The sequence below is a fragment of the Cervus canadensis genome, chromosome 29, assembly GCF_019320065.1.
Source record: "Cervus canadensis isolate Bull #8, Minnesota chromosome 29, ASM1932006v1, whole genome shotgun sequence".
NCBI lineage: Eukaryota > Metazoa > Chordata > Mammalia > Artiodactyla > Cervidae > Cervus > Cervus canadensis.
In genome coordinates, this window is record NC_057414.1 from 15,141,365 (window position 1) to 15,165,243 (window position 23,879).

A 23,879-nucleotide genomic window follows, 5' to 3' on the forward strand; every position below is an offset into this window, starting at 1 on the left:
GGACGCTGGGAGATTCTCGGAAGTGAAGCACGGCTGCTTATTCGGGGAAGGAGCAGGTTGGGCCCTGTGTACCTGCCAAGGGGGTGGGATGTGTGAGGCAGGAGATAGAGGGCCTCCGGGTTGAGCAGCTGGAGTTTGTCGTTCTCATTCTTGAGGTCAAGGATATCATCCCAACTACACATGCACAGAAAAACTCCTTGGAGGTCAAAAGGTGAGTGATGCCAAACCCATTAGCCTCTTCGCTGGAATCCACCTTGGCTAAGAGATTCGAACGCACACATAAGAGGATCCTGAGATCAATCAAGTACAGACTTGGAACCAGACAAGGGAAGACGGAAGAACCACCCCATATAAGTGATTTAAACTTCCACGAGGGCGCGACGCTCTCTCTGAGTCTGCCTGTGTGTCTATAGACACATACTGTACTCTTTTTCTTCGTAACAAACACTTTTACATGTCTCACCACTTCCGGTCTTTGTGGGAGTTCATTTCTGCAGGGCTGCAGGGCCAGAGCCTGTCGCTGGGCACCCATCCCTGGTGTGGTCCCGCAGTTAGGATTCAGCATTCTGACTCCCATAGCCTTACTTCAGTCTCTGGGCAAGAACCAAAATCCTTCTTCAAGCCACTTGAGGCCACCCAAGATCATGTGGATCGCGCCGGCAAGAAGAAAGGGTTCAGTGGCGTTAGGCACCCACAGGAGGGGACGGGCCTTGTGTGGGGGCTGCTGCCCCGCGCGATTTCGTGAGGCTGGAGACCCTGCGGGGCTCCTACCACGTTCCTCGACCCTGTGACGGTTTCTTCTTCTTTCCTTCTGGGCTCAAGTTTCCTACCATGTTCAGTTTTTATCTATTTTATATCATGTGGCTTCTTCCCTCCTACACTGTCTTGCCTTAGACGTGCATGTCGGGAAAGGTAGTTAGGGGCGGGGTGGGAATGATGACACGTGTTTTCTGAGAAGATGGGTCCGGCTGGGAAAGGGCAAGAAAGCCCAGAATGAGCAGGCTTCACCCAGCTTCCACACAGGACTGGTCGTCACACTGAGGTCACTGTGACAGTCAGAGGAGCAGAACTGGCCGTCAGGGGTACGGTAGGAGGGGAAGGCAGCGTCCGTGGGGGAAAGGGCGTGAGATGAGGGACAGGGAGACAGAGGAAGCATCTGACTCGGGTCAGCGTCAGCAGCTCCCTGGGACAGGCAGCACCCGCCACGGAAACTCTGCCGTGCAAGGACAGGCTGAAGATGAGCGCTTAGAAGGGGAGCAGGTTTTGGGCGGGATCCCGACGGAGGAGCAGCCGGCTCCAGTAGGCAGGAAGTCGGAATGAGTGACGTCATGCGCCCACCCACCCCCGCCCCTGTTGGAGGACAAGGAGGGGCGAGGCCTGGAGAGGCGAGGCCTGGGGGGCTGGCATTAAAAAGTACAACCCATGCTGCAGGGGGACTGGAAGGCTGAGCAGCTTTTCCACAGAGAAATCGCTGTGAATCAGGGGCACAGCAGAAGCACAGTTGTATGAGAGAAACAAGGTGTGCAGGTTTTTTTAATTATGGTAGGATACAAGTACAGTAAGATTTATCAGTCTAACTGATTTAAAGTGTACAATTCAATAGTATTCATTACATTAACAGTGCCACGCAACCATCACTACTGTCTAGCTGCAGAACATTTTCATCACCCTGAGCAGAAACCCCAGGCTTCCCATGTGGGGCTAGAGGTAAAGAACCTACCTGCCAATGCAGAGAGATGTAAGACACGTGAGTTCGATCCCTGGGTTGGGAAGATCCCCTGGAGTAGGAAATGGCAACCCACTTCAGTGTTCTTGCCTGGAGAATCCCATGGACAGAGGAGCCTGGCAGGCTGTGACCATGGGGTCACAGAGGCAGACAGGACTGAAGTGACTTAGCTCGAAGCAGAAGCCCCATACCCACGAATCAGTCACTGGCTTTCCACCTCCCCACCAGTTCCTGGGCTGCCACTGATCCGCTTTTTGTTTCTCTGGATTTGCCTGCTCTGGACATTTCATTTAAGTGGAATCACACAACAGGTACCCTTTTGTGTCTGGCTTCTTTCACTTAGCATAATGGTTTCAAGGTTCATCCATGGAGTAGTCCGTGATGGTTAATTTCGTGTGTCAACTAGACTGGACCATGAGAGGCCCAGATATTTGGTTAAACATTATTTCTGGGTGTGTCTGTGAAAGTGTTTCTGGATGAGATGAACATTTGAATTGCTGGACTGAGTCATGCCCATTTCCCTGCAGAGTGTTGGTGGGCCTCATCCAATCCACTGAAGGGCTGAATAGAACAAAAAGGCTGAGCAAGGGAAAATTCGCCCTCTATCTCTTTCTCTGCCTGACTGTTTTCAAGCAGGCATGCTGGTCTTTGAACTTGGACTTAGACTGGAACTTACACCATTGATTGTCCTAGTTCTCGTGCCTTTGGACTTGGACTTAAAACCATACCATTTTAGTTCCACTGAGTATCGACTTGCAGGTTGCAGATCTTGGGTCTTGTTAACCTCCATCACCGTGTGAGTTATTTCCCCATTTTCATAGTATATTCATACTATTCATAACATAGTATGAATATATAATATATTAATATATTTTATATATTTATATATTTTCCCCAAACTTTTTATTTTGGATTGGGGTATAGCCAACTAATAATGTTGTGGTAGTTTCAGATGAACAGCAAAGGGACTTAGCCATCCATACACATGTATCTATTCACTCCCAAACCCACCTTCCATCCAGCCTGGCATATAATATTGACGAGAGTTCCATGTGCTATACCATAGATCCTTGTTGGCTATTCATTTTAAATACAGCAGTGTGTACTTGACCTTTCCAAAGTCACTACCTGTCCCTTCCCCGTGGCAACCATAAGCTCATTCTCTAAGTCTGTGAGTCTGTTTCTGTTTTGTAAGTAAGTTCATTTCTATCACTTCTTTTTAGATTCCACATATAAGGGATGACATACAATATTTCTCCTCTGTCTGACCTAAGTATATATTGATTTATTAATATATTTTATATATCTCCTAGTGGTAGATGACATGTAGGTATACCAATCGTAACATATTTAATTATGTAATGTATATTTTGTACATATCCTGTTGGTTCCGCTTCTTTGGAGAACCCTGACTGATACATAACATGGATCAGTACTTCATTTATTTAAATGACTGAATACCATCACATTGCATGGATGTACCTTGTTTTGTTTATCCATTCACCAGGGGATGGGTATTTGGGTTGTTTCCACCATGAACCAGGATTTGAATCCTGGTTAAGTCGAGTCACTTAATCACTCTAGGCACCTGTTTCATCACACATGACTTTTTCTATAAAGAGTAAACTGGATAAAGCATGTAGAAGCCTGACATAGATAGGGCAATCAGCAAGTTGATTTCCTTACCTGGAATCAGATCCCAGATCAGAGTGAGTCCAACAGCAGAGCTAACTTGCAATGGACCTGGGTTCCTTAACTTCCCCCTCAAATCAGAACTGGGCCCAAGCCAGGGCAGGGTGGACACCTCCAGGTGGAGGACAAGCGGTCTTAGCTGTGAGTGTAAGAAGTCGAACCCTTCCTTGACCTCCTTCCTGCTCCCAGCAGCATCCTTGAGGAGTGACGGTTCTAAATCAGGGCTCCAGATATGAGTATGGCTCTGTTTCACAGCATCTCAGGCCAATAAACACTGTGAGGAAATATCTCACACTTGCACTGTTAGAAATACCACACATTTTGCCAGCTTCTGAAAGATAAGGTACACACTGCCATCACACCTTATCCTAGAAATAAGTACTCTTCAGGCTTATTTCAACTTTTGTTCAGATTATTCCAGAGCATGCATTCACATTACATAAAACCTGAGAAAAAATAACACCTATCATTCCCTAAATCACAGTAATTTCAGAAGTTTACACTTACATTCACTTTTTTTATGTGTTCTGTAACTGCAAATGTTGCTCTGTAGGTATCATAAAAGGCAATCTGAAAAGTGAGTTTAAATGCACTGAGCCTTCTTTGCTCCAGGTACACGGATAGAAGAGCTTACTGCCTACTTCACATGCATGAGTGACCAGGTCAATACCAGACTAAAAGCTCTCAAGGCCCGTGTGACGCTCCGGGGGCCGTGCACGTGTGCCCTAACGGTGCAGAGCCTGCTTCCTCACCTGGGCAGGCTATTCACTCAGCATCACTCGCCGAGGATCACAGGGAGCCACCCACTAGGCCAGGCTCTGGGTTACAGAAAAAAGGAAGGTCTACACCTCCTGCTTTCACATACCCAGTCAAGCAGGGATTTAGCTAGCACACTCAAGGTCTTACCATGTGCCAGGGGTTGTTCTTGCATTTCATACATATTAACTCATAAGATCCTTCCCACATCCCTACAAGTGGATAACATTATTCATACTATTATTACCCTCATTTCCCAAATGAGGAATCTAAAGCACACGGTGGTTCAGTAACTTACGTGGCTAGTCAGAGACCACTATGCAGGCACTATGGAAAACAGCATAGAGGTTCCTTAAGAAGTGAAAAACAGAACTGCCACAGGATCCGGCGATTTCACTCCTGGGTATAGATCCAGAAAAAATTAAAACAACTCAGGAAGATTCATGCAGTATTATTCACAATAGTCAAGATGTGGAAGCAACCCAAGAACCCATCAACAGATGACTGGGTTAAGAAAACCCAGTCATATCTGGGTGGTATATCTATTGTTGTTGTTATTCAGTCGCTAAGTCGTGTCTGACTCTTTGCAACCCCATGCACTGCAGCAAACCAGGCCTCCCTGTCCCTCACCATCTCCTGGAGTTCACCCAAATTCATGTTCATTGAATCGGTGATGCCATCCAACCATTTCATCCTCTTTTGCCCTCTTCTCCTTTTGCCTTCAACCTTTCCCAGCATCAGGATCTTTTCCAATGAGTCGGCTCTCCACATCAGGTATTGAAGATTGAAGATTCAGCTTCAGCATCAGTCTTTCCAATGAGTATTCAGGGTTTATTTCCCTTAGGATTGACAACATACATATGTGTGTATATGTATACACACATACATACATATGTATATATATATACACTTTGTAAACAAAGGGTGTGTGTGTGTATATATATATAAATATATAGTAGAATATTACTCAGCCATATAAAAGAATGATATAATGCCATTTGCAGCAATGTGGATGGACCTAGAGAATATTATCCTTAGTGAAATAAGTCAGAGAAAGACAAATATTGTAGGTATCATTTGTATGTAAAATCTAAAAAATAATACAAAGGAATGTATATGCAAAACAGACTCACAAATATAGAAAGCAAATTTCTGGTTACCAAAGGGGAAAGGGAAAGGTGGGGGCAAATTAGCGGCATGGGAGCAATAGATACAAACTGTTATGTATAAAATAGGTAGGCAATAACCATTTATTGTGTAGCACAAGGAATTATACCCCTTATCTTATAATAATGTATAATGAAATATAATCCGCAAAAATACTGAATCACTATGCTGTGCATCTAAAAGTAATACAAAATTGTAAGAAATCGACTAAACTTCAATTTTAAAGAAGAGTCCACCCTGTTACTCACCACAGATAGCGACCCAGTGAGTATTCACATACTAGACCTCAGTGCAAATGACACAGAAACGAAGAGCTGAGCTATTGATTTTACCTGAACGAAGGTAAGGAAGGCATCAGACGTGACTCTGTATCTTGGCCAAAAAAATGAGTAGGGTCTCAGCCAGACGGGACAGGGGAAAGAAAGCATCAAGAGCAAAACTCTGGAGGTGGTGCACATGTGACATAGTCAGGGAATGTTAAGAAAGCCCTGCTGAAAGCAGTGAGGCCACACAGGTGAAAATGAGGAATGGGACACAGGCCGACTCTGAAGACCCTTCTGGTTCTCAATCCTGTGCCTTACTTACAAATTGTGTCTATGATCCTTCATTCAAGGACACGCAATGCTTGTCTATCACGCTGGACTTAAGGAAATACATACCTCTCTGTCCCAGCACCCAGATTTCCTTTCACCAGTTCACATGATGTGTTGTGTATGTCATCATGCATATTTTTAACATCTGCTGTTTCCTGAGCAAACAGGTTGAGCATGAACTCAGCGTGCAGACCCTCTCCATTCCTACCACACCATGGGCTTCACGTCTCGCCCGCAGGCTCTGCTCCCTCTGGTCCATGTCCTCTCTCCTACACGGCGTGAATCTGACCATTCTCATTTCCTAAGCTCTTCCCACTTCCACAGCTGACCACAGCTGCCAGTGCGAAGCCCCTCCTCTTCAGCATGGTACTTAGCACTTCTCTCCACCGTCTGAGGTCTGACCTGTAACCCATCTTCTGCCTCTCCTCACCCCTCCATCCCCACTCCATCTTCCCCAAGGCCCCCCCCCTCAGTGCACAGCACGGCCCGCCTGGCCACCCAGTTACCCTGAAACACTGAGGTGTGTTTCCCCAAGGCTCTCCTGACCTAATTTCTGCATGGTTACTCAGGCAACAAATGCATGCCCACGAGCGACCATACTAAAACAAGTCATGCTAATTTATGAATATTAACATGGTTAGGTGGTCACTACTTACAGAGAAATGTTCAGGGTATTTTTAGAATGTGTTACTTAATATTCTTAAGACACCATTTACCAAATACATTTTGAGCTTACCAGAGGGGAAGAGAAAAGAGATAAATGGGAGATCCAGACTGACATATACACGCTACTAAATATAAGATAAAATAGCTAATAAGGACCTACTGTAAAGCACAGGGAACTCTACCCAGTTCAGTTCAGTTCAGTTGCTCAGCCGTGTCTGACTTTGTGACCCCATGAACCACAGCACGCCAGGCCTCCCTGTCCATCACCAATTCCTGGAGTCTACCCAAACCCATGTCCGTTGTGTCGGTGATGCCATCCAACCATCTCATACTCTAATGTCCCATTCTCTCCTGCCCTCAATCTTTCCCAGCATCAGGGGCTTTTCAAATAAGTCAGCTCTTTGCATGAGGTGGCCAAAGTACTGGAGTTTCAGCCTCAACATCAGTCCTTCCAATAGACACCCAGGACTTATCTCCTTTAGGATGGACTGGTTGGATCTCCTTGCAGTCCAAGGGACTCTCAAGAATCTTCTCCAACACCACAGTTCAAAAGCATCAGTTCTTTGGTGCTCAGCTTTCTTCACAGTCCAACTCTCACATCCATACATGACCACTGGAAAAACCATAGCCTTGACTAGACGGACCTTTGTTGGCAAAGTAATGTCTCTGCTTTTTAATATGCTGTCTAGGTTGGTCATAACTTTCCTTCCAAGGAGCAAGCGTCTTTTAATCCCATGGCTGCAATCACCATCTGCAGTGATTTTGGAACCCAGAAAAATAAAGTCTGACACTGTTTCCACTGTTCTTCCATCTATTTGCCATGAAGTGATGGGACCACATGCCATGATCTTGTTTTTCTGAATGTTGAGCTTTAAGCCAACTTTTTCACTCTCCTCTTTCACTTTCATCAAGAGGCTCTTTAGTTCTTCTTCACTTTCTTCCATAAGGGTGGTGTCATCTGCATATGTGAGGTTATTGATATTTCTCCCAGCAATCTTGATTCCAGCTTGTGCTTCTTCCAGCCCAGCGTTTCTCATGATGTACTCTGCATATAAGTTAAATAAGCAGGGTGACAATATACAGCCCTGACATACTCCTTTTCCTATTTGGAACCAGTCTGTTGTTCCATGTCCTGTTCTAACTGTTGCTTCCTGATCTGCATACAGGTTTTTCAAGAGGCAGGTCAAGTGCTCTGGTATTCCCATCTCTTTCAGAATTTTCCACAGTTTATTGTGATCCACACAAAGGCTTTGGCATAGTCAATAAAGCAGAAATAGATGTTTTTCTGGAACTCTCTTACTTTTTCAATGATCCAGTGGATGTTGGCAATTTGATCTATGGTTTCTCTGCCTTTGCTAAAAGCAGCTTGAACAACTGGAAGTTCACGGTTCACATATTGCTGAAGCCTGGCTTGGAGAATTTTGAACATTACTTTACTAGCGTGTGAGATGAGTGCAATTGTGTGGTAGTTTGAGCATTCTTTGGCATTGCCTTTCTTTGGGATTGGTATGAAAACTGACCTTTTCCAGTCCTGTGGCCACTGCTGAGTTTTCCAAATTTGCTGCCTTATTGAGTGCAGCACTTTCACAGCATCATCTTTTAGGATTTGAAACACTTCAACTGGAATTCCATCACCTCCACTAGCTTTGTTTGTAGTGATGCTTCCTAAGATCCACTTCCAGGATGTCCGACTCTAGGTGAGTGTGAGTGATATACCTTCATGATTATCTGGGTCATAAAGATCTTTTTTTGTACAGTTCTTCTGTGTATTCTTGCCACCTCTTCTTAATATCTTCTGCTTCTGTTAGGTCCATACCATTTCTGTCCTTTATCGAGCCCATCTTTGCATGAAATGTTCCCTTTGTATCTCTAATTTTCTTGAAGAGATCTCTAGTCTTTCCCATTCTATTGTTTTCCTCTATTTCTTTGCACTGATCACTGAGGAAGGCTTTCTTATCTCTCCTTGCTATTCTTTGGAACTCTGCATTCAAATGGGTATATCTTTTCTTTTCTCCTTTGTGTTTCTCTTCTTTTCTTTTCACAGCTATTTGTAAGGCCTCCTCAGACAGTCATTTTGCTTTTTTGCATTTCTTTTTCTTGGGGATAGATAGTCTTGATCAATGCCTCCTGTAGAATGTCATGAATCTCCATACACAATTCTTCAGGCACTCTATCAGATCTAAACCCTTGAATCTATTTGTCACTTCCACTGTATAATCGTAAAGGATTTGCTTTAGGTCGTAGCTGAATTGTCTAGTGGTTTTCCCTACTTTCTTCAATTTGAGTCTGAATTTGGCAATAAGGAGTTCATGATCTGAGCCACAGTCATCTCCCAGTCTTGTTTTGGCTTACTGTATACAGCTTCTCCATCTTTGTCTGCAAAGAATATAATCAATCTGATTTCGGTGTTGGCCATCTGGTGATGTCCATGTGTAAAGTCTTCTCTTGTGTTGTTGGAAGAAGGTGTTTGCTATGACCAGTGTGTTCTCTTGGCAAAACTCTGTTAGCCTTTGCCCTGCTTCATTCTGTACTCCAAGGTCAAAGTTGCTAGTTACTCCAGGTGTTTCTTGACTTCCTACTTTTGCATTCCAGGCCCCTATAATGAAAAGGACATCTTTTGGGGTGTTAGTTCTAGAAGGTCTTGTAGGTCTTCATAGAACCGTTCAACTTCAGCTTCTTCAGCGTTACTGGTTGGGGCATAGACTTGGATTACCATGATACTGAATGGTTTGCCTTGGCAACAAACAGAGATCATTCTGTCATTTTTGAGACTGCATCCAAGTACTGCATTTCGGATTCTTTTGTTGACTGTGATGGCTACTCCATTTCTTCTAAGGGATTCCTACCCACAGTAGTAGATATAATGGTCATCTGAGTTAAATTCACCCATTCCAGTCCAGTTCGCTGATTTCTAGAATGTCGACATTCACTCTTGTCATCTCCTGTTTGACCACTTCCAATTTGCCTTGATTCATGGACCTAACATTCCAGGTTTCTATGCAATATTGCTCTTTACAGCATCGAATCTTGCTTCTATCACCAGTCCCATCCATAACTGGGTTTGGTTTTTGCTTTGGCTCCGTCCCTTCATTCTTTCTAGAGTTATTTCTCCACTGATCTCCAGTAGCATATTGGACACCTACCGACCTGGGGAGTTCATCTTTCAATGTCCTATCTTTTTGCTTTTTCATACTGTTCATGGGGTTCTCCAGGCATGAATACTGAAGTGATTTGCCATTCCCTTCTCCAGTGGATCACATTCTGTCAGACCTCTCTACCATGACCCGTCTGTCTTGGGTGGCCCCACATGGCATGACTTAGTTTCATTGAGTTAGACAAGGCTGTGGTCCATGTGATCAGATTGGCTAGTTTTCTGTGATTATGGTTTCAGTCTGTCTGCCCTCTGATGCCCTCTCGCAACACCTACCGTCTTACTTGGGTTTCTTTTACCTTGGACGTGGGGTATCTCTTCACGGCAGCTCCAGCAAAGTGCAGCCACTCCTCCTTACCTCGGGCATGGGGTAGCTCCTCTCAGCCACGCTCGTGCGCCGTGGCAACCGCCGTGCTTATATAGTCTATATGGGAATAGAATCTAAAAATGAGTGGATGTCTGTCTAACTGATTCACTTGCTGGCAGCAGAAAGTAACAACGCTGTAAATCAACAATGAGTTCAGTTCAGTCACTCAGTCGTGTCTGACTCTTTGCAACCCCATGAATTGCAGCACACCAGGCCTCCCTGTCCATCACCAACTCCAGGAGTTTACTCAAGCTCATGTCCATTGAGTCAGTGATGCCATCCAACCATCTCATCCTCTGTCATCCCCTTCTCCTCCCACCTTCAATCTTTCCCAGCATCTGGATCTTTTCCAGTGAGTCAGTTCTTCACATCAGGTGGCCAAAGAATTGGAGTTTCAGGTTCAGCATCAGTCTTTCCAATGAATATCAGGACTGATTTCCTTTAGGATGGACTGGGTGGATCTCCTTGCTGTCCAAGGGACTCTCAAGAGTTTTCTCCAACACCATAGTTCAAAAGCATCAATTCTTTGGTGCTCAGCTTTCTTTATAGTCCAACTCTCACATCCATACGTGACTACTAGAAAAACCATAGCCTTGACTAGATGGACCTTTGTTGGCAAAGTAATGTCTCTGCTTTTTAATATGCTGTCTAGGTTGGTCATAGTTTTTCTTCGAAAGAGCAAACATTTTTAATTTCATGGCTGCAGTCACCATCTGCAGTGATTTTGGAGCCCCCCAAAAATAAAGTCTCTCACTGTTTCCATTGTTTCCCCATCTATTTGCCATGAAGTGATGGGACCAGATGCCATGATCTTAGTTTTCTGAATGTTGAGTTTTAAGCCAACTTTTTCACTCTTGTCTTATTTTCATCAAGAGGCTCTTTAGTTCTTCTTCACTTTCTGCCATAAGGGTGGTGTCATCTGCATATCTGAGGTTATTGATATTTTCCCCAGCAATCTTGATTCCAGCTTGTCCTACATCCAGCCCAGATTTCTCATGATGTACTCTGCATATAAGTTAAATAAGCAGAGTGACAATATACAGTCTTGATGTACTCCTTTCCTGAACTGGAACTAGTCTGTTGCTCCATGTCCAGTTCTGACTGTTTCTTCCTGACCTGCATACAGATTTCTCAAGAGGCTGGTCAGGTGGTCTGATATTCCCATCTCTTGAAGGATTTTCCACAGTTTGTTGTGATCCACACAGTTAAAAGCTTTAGCATAGTCAATAAAGCAGAAGTAGATGATTTTCTGGAACTCTTTTGCTTTTTTGATGATCCAATGGATGTTGGCAATTTGATCTCTGGTTCCTCTGGCTTTTTGAAATCCAGCTTGAACATATGGAAGTTCACAGTTCATGTACTGTTGAAGCCTGGCTTGGAGAATTTTGAGCATTACTTTGCTAGCATGTGAGATGAGTGCAATGGTGCGGTAGTTTGAGCATTCTTTGGCATTGCTTTTCTTTGGGATTGGAATGAAAACTGTACTTTTCTATAGCCACTGCTGAGTTTTCCAAATTTCCTGGCATATTGAGTGCAGCACTTTCACAGCATCATCTTTTAGGATTTGAAATAGTTCAACTGGAATTCTGTCACCTCAACTAGCTTTGTTCATAGTGATGTTTCCTAAGGCCCACTTGACTTCAAATTCCAGGATGTCTGTCTCTAGATGAGTAATCACACCATCGTAATTATCTGGGTCGTGAAGATCTTTTTTGTATAATTCTTCTGTGTATTCTTGCCACCTCTTCTTAATCAACTATACTCCAATAAAAATTTTTAAAGTTACATATCGAGCATCTCCTCTGTTTCTTGAGCATATTAGGTGCTGGTGGTAGTGTAGTGGGCACAACTAGTGAGGAAACCACCATGAAGAGCTTACAGACGCTCTAGGTGGGAGAGCAGATGAACACAGGAAAAGAAATAAATATGACCATGGCAGGCCCTAATAAGTCTTCATCAGCAAGAAGCAACAGAAGGAGCTGCTTACACCGTCAAACAGCCTCTAAGAAGAGGTGACATTTGCGCAGACTCCTGACTGGGTGCACAGGAGCCATGCATGAGAACTGGAGCGAGAGCATCCAGGGTCCAGGGCACAGCAAATGCCAAGGTCCAGATTGGGAAAGCGTTCTCTGGGCATTTAGAATAAAAAGGAGCAGAGTGCATGTATGAATTCGAGGGCAGGAGAGCTAGAGAAACAGCTAGGAGAGCTGTTGAAATGATTCAGTGAAAGAAAGCGTGTAGAGTGCATCATGGATACTCAAAAAGTGCTATCCGTCTATCAATTGTCACCATCATACGAGTTTGTAGAGTTAGGAAATAGATCATGCAGGTCACTGCAGCCCATAGGAAATCTGAGTTTTGATCTAAAAACAACTGCAAGTCATTGATGAGGAGTTTGTAGGTAAGTGACATGGTCTGATTTATTGTTTTAAAAAGATCCAGGGCTGCTCAGTGCACAGAGATTAGAGCAGAACAAGAGTGGAAGCAGGGAGAGGAGTTAGGAGGCCTTTATAAGAATCTGGATGCAAGGTTACACAACACAAAATGTCTGAACACCCATCTCTTATTTTGATCTTTATACAATTCATAAAAATCAAATTGTATGTGCTTCTGAGTTGGCTGCCCACTTTTGACAGAAATGTTTGTATTTTCTGACATTCATCACGTTTAAAGATGGACAACTTTACATTGTTCTCTCAAGAAGGCCACCAGGGTGTTTTCCAACACTAATGACCCATTCCAATTCTCCAGGCACCGGCTGGGGAAACTACAGGTCAATTCTGACGCTACCAGCCTGGAGTTAGCATCTGATCCCTGTGGCTCAGTTGGTAAAGAATCTGCCTACCACACAGAAGACCCAGGTTAGATCCCTGGAGAAGGAAATGGCAACGCACTCCAGTATTCTCACCTGGGCAATCCCATGTGCAGAGGAGCCTGGCAGGCTATCATCCACAGGGTCGCAAGAGTCAGACGTGACTTAGCAACTAAACCATCACCACTCACAATGCAGCGAGCTCAGCTCCCCAAGGCTGCCTCACTTCAGATGTATCACAAGTCCTGGGGCATCTTCTGAGTGACGGGCTTTAAGGTGGGAGTTCCCACCACCCCCTAATCGGTTTGATAGTTTGCTGAAGTGGCTCGTGGAACACCTAAGACACTTCACTTATGATTATCAATTTAATATAAAGGCTAGAGCTCAGGAAGAGTCCAACAGACGGAACACAGGAGGCCGGCCAGCTCAGGGCAGGGCGTGAAGCTTTCAAGTCCTCTCCGCAATGCCTCCCTGTAGCTCGAGGTGTTTGCTCACTAAACCAGAAGCTTTCCAAACCCTGTTGTTTAGTGCTTTTTTCTTCCAGAGTTTTCATCATGTAGGTCTGATGGGTTAATAACTCAATCTCTAGCCCCTCTCCCTCCCCAGAGGTTGGGGAATGAGGCTGAAATTTCTAGACTTCTAATCAAGATTCGGTCTTTCTGGCAACACGTCCCCGTCCTGAAGCTATCCAGGGGCCCACCAAGAGTACTTCATTAAAACACAGAACATTCTTTGCATCCTTATCACTCAGGAAATTCCAAAAGATTTAGGAGCTCTGTGTCCAGAACTGGAAATAAAGGCCACATAGATATTTCTGATTATGCTACACCCATCATTGGACTAATTTAAGTATTTTATGTGAGAATAAAACTCTTGCTTATTGTATCTAAGATAAAATATCTTAACAGTCTGTAAATACCTGCTCAGATCTGCTAGCATGGCATGTGTCATGCCAGGCAAGCTTGGTTATTCTGTAAGGTCATCAACGTCCCTAGATGTTACCCTCATAGGACTGTTGCCGCTCCCAAAGAACAGACCTGGTGATCTTTTTGTCTTTCTCTTGGCAAATACTTAGCACAGTTCCTAGTACATAATAGTGTAGTAGCTCAGTCGTGACAGACTCTTTGCGACCCCATGGAGTGTAGCTTACCAGCCTCCTCCGTCCATGGGATTTTCCAGGCAAGACTACTGGAGTGGGTTGCCATTTCCTTCTCCAGGGGATCTTCCCAACCCAGGGATCGAACTTGAGTCTCCCGCATTTCAAGCAGATGCTTTACCATCTGAGCCACCAGGGAAGCCCACATAATAGGTTCTCAATAAATGTTTCCCAAATGCACCAATGAATATTATGTATTATGGACTGAATGCCTGAGTCCCCTTCCCAATTTGTATGAAATGAACTTACCTACAACATAGAAAGAGATTCACAGACTTAGAGGATGAACTTATGGTTGCCAGGGGAAGGGATAGTTATGGAGTTTGGGATGGACATGTACACACTTCTGTATTTAAAATGAATAACCAATAAGGACCTACTGTATAGCACAGGAAACTCTACTCAAAGTACTGTGGCAGCCTGGATGGGAGCAGGGTCTGGGGGAGAATGGATACATGTCTCTGTATGGCTGACTTCCTTTGCTTTTCCCTTGAAACTATCACAACATTGTTACAGTTATACCCCAATCCAAAATAAAAAGTGTTAAAATAAAGAACTCCTAACCCTCTGGGTGATAAGATGAGGAGGTAGGGTCCTTGGGAGACGATGAAGTCATGATCAGGTCTCACCTCTCATGGATGGGATCCATGCCCCTATAAGAAGGGAGAAAGGTCTCTCTCTGCCTGCACCCACCAAGGAAGAGGGCCCTCAATAAGGATCTGACTAGGCTGGCACCCTGATCTCCAGCCTCCAACCTGAGAAATAAATGCCTACTATTTAAAACACCCAGCCTGTGGTATTTGTTACAGAAATCCAAGATGAAAGAGACATTATGGGAGCACCTTGGTAAGAAATAGTCCCTTCCCTCAAGGAGCTTGTAATACATTCAAGAAAAAAGGAGACCTGAACCCTTGTATAGTAATTCTTTTTGTGATCCTCACTCGAGAGAGATGCTGGTGTGTGGGCAAAGCTCTCAGACTCTGGAACTGACGCGGGCGCTGTACACTTATGCACCCCGTATCAGCTACTGCACCTCTCTGCTCTCCTGTCACTTTCTGCAAAGGGTAGCTGGGAGAAGTAGATAATCCACAGAAAGTGCTTAGATCAGTGCCTGGAACAGAAAATTCTATCAACTTAAACCCCAAAGAGGGGATAATTTTTGTGCTGAGTAGCACAGATGTCAAGGCTAAAGTGTTCGTTTGGGTTAATAAGAAACAAGGTTGATAATGAGATGATGGAAATCATGTTTGACTCGGCATCCTGTGAACCCCACAGGCGTAACCCCAACCCCCACAGAGGTCTCTGGTCATCAAAAGAGCAACTGGCGTTGGCAGCCCCTCCAGGTGGCCAGGACCTTGGCTGGGCCCTCCTCGGGTCCCTGCTGTGGAGCGTCCGCTGGGGAACAATCCAGGCACAGCTGTGACTGAACCGTCTCCAAGAAGTCAGTCACTCTGCTTTTGGCTGGAGGGAGGTTTGGGTGGCCACGACTGCCAAGTTTAGCTGGACGCTGGCCACATGCTGTCAGTGAGGCTGTGGGAAAATGTGACCTATTGCTTCATTCTGTTCTGCATGGGCGCGTCTCCAGAGCTCACTTTCTCTCTGGCATGGAGCTGGTGCAGAGCGATGGAGCGGTGACTGCTCCTCAGGAAAACTGACTCACCAGCCTGGGCTCCACGTGGGTGACCGGTGACAAGGAGGCGCCTCCTGCCCATCTGATCGCTCTTCCAGACCCTAGCTGGAACATGCTGCCCTCCCGCAACTACCCCCCAGCTGTCATGGCAATACAGAGAACTGAAAACACCCCAGCAAGGCTCAGAGCCAAACAGACAGGCTCCTCCCTCACTCTCACCCCAGCCCCTTCCACCTGTCGCCATCAGAGGTATGTCACACTTCTGGAAACATGTGTGGAGAAGCCCCGCAGAAAACAAAGGAGATGCGCCAAAACACTCAACCTATCAAATTCTTCAACTGCCCTGAAAATGGGACCTGACACATTTCCAGAGCAGGACATTTTTACATAAAACTGGGTACAATTACAGGGCAACATGCCCATCTTCTAAAGCTTTTCTTCCTGCCCAAAATCTAATTCAATGACACAGTCTGCTACTCTTCCGTTGAATTGTCTTTCACTTCTTTTCTTTACTTTTATATCATTTAAATTGAAATTTATCCTATATCTTATGCTTATTATGTGCTAAGTCACTTCAGTCATGCCCAGCTCTTTGCAATCCTATGGACTGAAGCCCACCAGGCTCCTCTGTCCATGGATTCTCCAGGCAAGAATACTGGAGTGGGTGGTCATTCCCATCACCAGGGGATCTTCCCAGCCCAGGGAGCAAATCCATGTCTCTTCCATTTCCTGCTTTGGCAGGTAGGTTCTTTACCCCTAGTGCCACCTGGGAAGCCCCTATGTTTATTAGAGGGAGGTGAAAGATCATGGTGATGGAGTCTGTTTGGGTTGAAATCTCAGCCTCACCATTTACTAAACAGTGACTGGATCAAGTGCCCTAACCTCTCTGCTGCCTTGTTTGTAAAAATGGGGCTTTTATGAGGCACAAATGAGATCATGCATTTAAATTCCTTAAGAGGAGCACCTAACATAGAAAGCCCTCAATGAGTATTTATCAATAATACTCTTCTTCCTAAAGCTTTTGGTCAGTGATTCATATCATCCCCTCTTTTCCTTCTTTAGCTCCACTGACTACTAGCATAACAGGTATTTAGTTCATTCATTTATCATGCTTTTTAATGGATGAGTTATGTACTTGATTTATGGTGATAATATTAAATAGCAGCAGTTAAATTTATTTAGTGTTTCCCATGTGCTGGGCTTTATGCTCAGCTATTTACACGTATCATCTCATTTAATCCTCATAATGAATGGCTTCCAAAGGCTGGACCTGGACTAGTGCTGGCACGAGACTAAAATTGTCATCAGTCTAAAAATAAGGCCATTGAAAAACACTATTCTTTAAAGCTATGTTCATTTAAAGAAATTAACTTTTCCTACTCTTTTGGTGTTAAAATACTCTTATGGTGAGGATAGATGATAGTTTATTTTTTGAAATATTCTTTTTTTGTTGTTTTTTTGTTTTTTGAAATAGTCTTATCTGAAAAAAATAAAAGATTGGCAAACCATGCATGAGTCACTAACTAGACTGTTTTCAGCCCATTGAAACCAATAGTCTGAAACCTGTTCCTCACAACTCTAATGGGTAGATATTACTCCTATTTTACAAAGCAGAAGCCAAGGCTCAGAGAGGTTATGGGACTGCCCAAGGTCACACGGCTAGCAAAGGGCAGAGCCCAGCATCCTAGCTCTTAAGTCCTTAATAATAACAACTTATAGAGTACCTACAGCATGCAGGACACACACCTCATTTTATTCTTATAGCCACTTCCTCATTTTACAGAATAATGGAATTTGGGGAGTTTAAGAATTTGCCAAGGTCGTAGAGTCTGAAAATATGAGAAAAGGGTTGGAGCACAGAATTCTGTGATTCCAGTTCCTGTTCTCTTGGCACCTACAATGTGGCAGACACCCTGAAGCGAGGCTTGTCACAAAGAACTGAAAGACGCGCTCCAGTCCCAGGGGCTCACAGTCTCCACAAGGACACACTCCACAGCCATCATGGTGCCCTGAGAAGCTCTGGGAGTTCTGCCTGTGATACTTAGAGAGCACGAAGAGGGGGAACTTATTCTGAGGCCTCTGGAAACATTTCTGACAATATTGGGGCATCTTACTATATTGTATTTTAAATAACAGTTGACAGCATTTTTTTTTCATTACAAGCATCTTTCTTGTACTATTGGATTGGCCAATAAGTAAGGAAAACCCCAAATGAAATTTGTGGCCAACCCAATATAATATGCTGCTCTGATTAGTCATTTGGTGTGAATTTTCTGGGATCCCATAGGCTAATCCATTTTATTTTGAGGGGTAGAAAAGATTTGCTCTAATAATTAAAAAAGCCATCAAACACTTTAGATCCTGCAGCCTCTGTCATATCCTAAAATGACAAAACATTTCTCCTGTACTTTTAACAGTGCCAGTTTGGAACTTTGGGAAAAGACTGGAAAGAACTTGATTCTGCTCCCCTCTGCCAGTCCCAGAGCCACATTCAGAGTTTTATTTAATAGTTTGTAAATAATGAAATAGGAAATACAAACAGTAACTGAAGGTTAAATTATACCAGGCCAAAACAGAAGTATAGAAGCTAAATTTCACTCTAAACCCCAAAGAGGTATCAGGTGAAACATCTTCAGGCCAAATCCTTTGCTCCAAACTGCACTGCAGAGGCTGAGTCAGTTGCTCTGGGCCCAGGGAACTCCCGTCGACGTCACCGCATACTTGGCGACAGGCTCTTAAAGCTACAGGCTGGCAGATGGCCAGCCCTGATGGCAAAGCCGTGCCCTTGGACTTTGCCATTGAGGGTTAATGAATCACCATGTTTTCAAAAATGTGGGCAGCCAGCTGGCTTCTGACAGGGTTTCGGGAATTGCTAAATCCCAACCTTTGAAGAGAAATATATTTTCTGACCTAACAGGGTAGATGCCTCCACAACGTACAGTGTCCTTGAATCTTGTTCTTTCAAAGTTAAAGATTCTTTGACCCAAGACTTAGAAGCTAGGCTTGCATCATCCTATTTTACTTTATTTTATCCATTTCCAGGAATCTGGAATGGATAATGCTCTTTAACAAATATTTGTTGAAGGACTTGCTATGATACATGGAAAAGTCAACAGAGACAAGCATGTCTAAGCTGCATGAAGCTGAGAGTCTTGTTAAAAGCCAGACATGAAATCAATCAAGTCAGTCACACTAGTGAACGTGTGCTACTGAATCCACAGACTCAGGAGTGAAATGACATTTTTAAGAGGGAGCAATCAGAGGACCTGGCCTAGAATGCGGAGTTTGGAGTGGAGAGGGTAAGGAAGAGGTTTCCAAGCAAAGGCCAGGGAGCAGGGGGCCTGAGAGACCGAAGGGCAGGCAGCTGATGGGAGGGGAGCTGAGAGTCAGGCAGGGTCAGGCCAAGCGGGGCCATCAGGGCTCTGTGGTTCATCTGAGCCTTGTCCTAAGGTCAGGTTCATATCTGATCAGAGAGGCCTTTTGGCAAGATACCCTGGCAGCTGTGCAGAGAAGTGGAGGAGGGAGGTGGTCAGATCGTGATGTAGGAAGACCAGTTAAGAGACCCTAGTGGTGGTCCAGCCAAGGCCTGAAGATGCCTTGGCCAGGAAGATGGTAAAGAGGCTGGAGAGAAGAAAGAGGTCTTTAAGTTAAATGTGACAGGGCTGAAGATGGTTGGATACAAGCCTGAGGGAGAAGGAGTCTTAAGGATGCCGCCTGGGCGTCTAGTTCTTGGAACTGGGTAGATGCTGGTGCCATTTAGTGAGATGGGAACCCTGTAGAAGGGCCAGGTGCTTCGGTGGAAGGTCATTCCATCTCAGCCACAGGGGGTCTGCAGTGTCTTAAGACAGCCTGGTAAGGATGGCTGTCTGAGCGCGGGACTGGAGACAGGCAGGCCAGAGCTGGAGGTGGAAACTTGGGTGTCACCAGGCAGTCGTGGATGGTAAGATATGAACGGAATCCTCAGAGCCAGGAGAGAAAAGGGCTTGGGCGTGTCTTCAGGGATTTGACATGCAGCTTGGAAGAAGCAGACGAGTGTAAAAAGGCCTGAGGTGGTTTTGCCGGGAAATAATTCTCCCACTGGTATGAGCCCCATCCGAGGCCTTTTATTCATAATTTCGTATTCTTTTATAGAAAGACCCCTAAATTGAAACTGTTTCTGTCTCCACAAAATCTGGTTGCACCTCTGGCATTCTTAGAGGTAGGAGGAAGTTCCGGAAAACAAACGATATGCAAAACCAGCAGAAGATAGTGTCTTGTGCAGGTGACTGCTTCCAAGCATGCGAGGCTGCTGAGAGATAAAGCAAGGTGATGGCCACACAGGGAGGAGGCCGGCCGCGAGGCAGGGGAGAGGACCCTGGGCAGGCTTCCGGCTTTGGGACCGGGTGGGTGGTGTGCACAGGTAGGAATTCAGGAAAAGGAGCAGGACTGGTTCAGCCCTCTCTCTCGAGGCTACAGAGAACCTCCTTTCCATCATGGAAAATCAAACGTCAAGATCCCTGTGGGCCTCAACCTCTTTTCTTGAAAGCAACACTTTTCCTTCAAATATCCTCATTACTTTCTTCCGAACAAGCTCCACATCCAGAAACTGAAGCCTGCCTCCCTGTGTGGTCCAAGCAGCCCCAAGAAGCATACTCCATTACCAAGGCTCCTCATTCCATACTTCATCTCAGTGATTCCCAGCTGGGGCTTCGTTTCACAGCCTTGCTTGCTTGTCAACTAAAAAACATCCCATTTTCTGCTCATGTTTTGCTTCTAAGCCAAATCACCCCGTTATGTGTATGCCATTGGATTTCTTTTACCCCAATGCAGCATCTTCCATTTGTCTTCATTAAATTTCAAATCTGTAGATTTAGTCCATCTCCATAGTTTATGAAAGATGCTTTCCAGTCCTAATTCTTAATGTAATGTGTCTGCAGAGATATCTGTACTGTACTGTGACATGGTCTCCTATACAGCAGACTACAGTAGGCAAGCTAATGACGTCTCATATTGTTGCAGGCAAATTAAGAGAATCATGACCTCACAGCATCAATCTGTTCTCTGCTTACAATGGGTTACACCTCATTGAACATTTATGCAGGCATATATATTTTACCTCACTTAAATTAGAGTTGCACGTAGCAACATGGATAAATTAAAATATCATGTTGAGACAAAACAAAAGAACAACTTAGAGAATAACATCTGCAATATTATATTATTTGTATAAAGTTGTAAATATGTAAAAACACCATGCACTGTTTGTGAATTCACTCATACATGATATAAAAATATACAAATAAACAATAAATACCAAATTTAAGAGAGTGAGTACCTTTGAGAGGGAGGAAAGGGAAAGGCATTGGGAAGGGGTCCTATGAGACTTCAACTGTATCTGTAAAAGTTATGTTTAATATTTTAAAACCTCTGAAGCAAATAGAGCAAAAATGCTATGATTTGACAAGAATGGGAGTTTATTATTCACTATACACTTTGTAAGGTGCTTAGAATATTTCAAAACTTAAAAAAATTCACAATCAAGTGGAGAAATGAAAAGCAATATAAAAGAGGCATTGACAAAAGATTATAGGAGGACAGGAGAAGAAAAAATTAATTCTAACAAGAGTATTTATGATGCTAACTTCATCATCAAAAAACATATGGCCAATGTATGTGTCTGGTTCTTCTAATTCAAACAATATTTATTAAGCACCATCACGTTAGTTGTTAGAGGCACAGATATGGCTATGGCATCAAATCATACAGTCTAAAAAGGGAACAGTCTCCATAGACCATGAAATGATAGCCGGGAGATGTTACATTAGGGGTAAGCAAAAGATCTTGAGACACACATATCTGCCTGTAGATGGAGGAAAGCTTCACAGAGTGTGAATCTCTAAGGAATAGAAATCAATAAGAAGAGAGAGTGCATGCATACTCAGTTGTGACTGATTATTTGCAACCCCAAGGGCCTTGGCCTGCCAGGCTCCTCTGTCCATGGAATTTTCTAGGCAAGAACACTGGAGTGGGTTGTCATTTCCCACTCCAGGGGATCTTCCCAACCCAAGAATCGAACCTGAGACTCTTGTGTCTCCTCACCGGCAGGTGGACCCTTTACCGCTGAGCCACCTAGGAAGCCCAAGAAGAGAGAGAAGGAAGGGCAAACAGGTGATGGGTGTAGAAGGTATAAAGAAATGGAGTTGTGAAAGCTCCAAGGGACTATCAATGAGCCTGGAGGGAGACCAGTGTGTGAGAGGCCCTGCAGGGCGTGCTGAGTGCCTACGTCTAGCCAGTGAGCATCTGTGAGGGGAAGAGGGGAGGAAGGAAAGCGGAAATGTTGTCCCAACCTGTCAACAGAGTGTAGCCAACGGAAGCGATTTCCTCAGGGAGTGACAGCACGGGAATAGGAACGGAGAGAAGGAAAACACTGGCTGGAGTTGAGGGGAGAGGAGGTGAGGAAAGACTGGAGGCTCTCACCTCAGCACAGGGAGAGACTCTGAGGACCTGAACTAAGACCCAGGGACAGAGGGTGAGAGGAGAGACTCGTTTGAAGTCAAAGCAGGAGACCTGAATAACTGATTAGTTGGCGGAGATGAAAAGGAATAGAAGGAAGGGGTTGAACACTCCTTGAAAAGTTCTTATTGGCTGGTTAAATTAACTCTACAAAGTTATGCTTTACATAAAGTTAAAATGTGTCAATTTTGATATATGATTTTGATAAGTTTTGACAAATATATACATACATGTAACCACAGCCAAGACATGAAATATTTTCACCATCCCAAAGGTTCTCTTATGTTCTCAGCCAGCAAACAGTTCCCCTGCCTTGCCCAGACAGCCACTGATACACTTAGTTTCTGTCCTTGTAAATTAGCTTTTCTTTTCTAGAATATTCCATGTAGGTAGACTATTACAGCGTGCACTCTATTTTTGTGTGTGCCTTCTCTCACTCAGCATGATAGTTTTGAAGTTCATGTAGGATATTCTCTGTATCAGTAGTTTGTGCCTTCATCTCGCTGGATATTATTCTGTTGTCTCATGTACCCGTTTTATTTGTTCAGGCATTCACTGATGGATGTTTGTGTTGGTTTCAATTTGAAGCTGTTACAAACAAAGCTGTTTCTTTGTGTGAAATATGTTTTTAATTTCTTATCAAGGAAATAGCTTGGAGTGAATTGCCAGAGTACAGAGTAAATGTAACTTTATAAAAAACTGTCAAATAGTTCTCCAAAGTGGTTGCACCATTTTGCATTTCCACCAGCAATAGATGCTGCTCCATGTCCTTGCCAACACTTATGTTGTTGGTCCTTTTAATTTTAGACATTCTTGTGCACAGAGTCTGATATGACTGAAGTGACTTAGCAAGTACCCATGTGGGTATATAATGGTATTTTATGGTGGTTTTAATTTTCATTTATTTGATGACTGATGATGTTGAGCAATGTTTTCATGTGCTTGTCCATTTGTATGTATCCTTTTTAAAGCATCTGTTCTGGGGGCTTTCCTGGTGGTCCAGCGGTTAAGAATCCTCCTTGTAGTGTGAGGGACGCTGGTTTGATCCCTGGCCCAGGAAGATTTCATACGTCGTGGAGCAACTAAGCCTGCGGCTGCAACTATTGAGCCTGTGCCCCGGAGCCGGCGAGCCGCCGCTGCTGAGCCCCTGCCCGGCAGCTACTGAGGCCTGTGTGCCTCCAGCCCGCGCTCCCCAGCGAGAGCAGCCACACAGCTAGAGAAAGCCCATGTCAGGCAACAAAGACCCGCAACAGACAGAAAATAAAGTGAATAAATCAATAAACTCGTTTAAGTTAAAAAATATAAAGCACTTGCTCTGTCTTTTGGTTATGAGTTAGTTATACACCTTGAGAGACTGGGGAAGTAGAGAAGGCATCAAATAAGATAAGGGAGCAGTGCAGAAAGAGCTGGAAATAGCATTCTCAAGCCTGCGAGAGAGCGATCCCAAAACAGGGGGAATTTCATTAAATATCACCCAGAGTTCAAGTGAAAAAAGACTGAAAAATGAATGGTTGGTTTTCAGCCGTCGTTTTGAAACTGTGGATGACAACCTGTCAAAAGTCAGTTTAGTGGAGCTGCACCAGTATTTCTTTTAATGAAATAGATTAGAAAAGTACATTGCAGGTACTGAGCTTAAGCACGGTTTCATGAAACTTATTTCATTATATATGT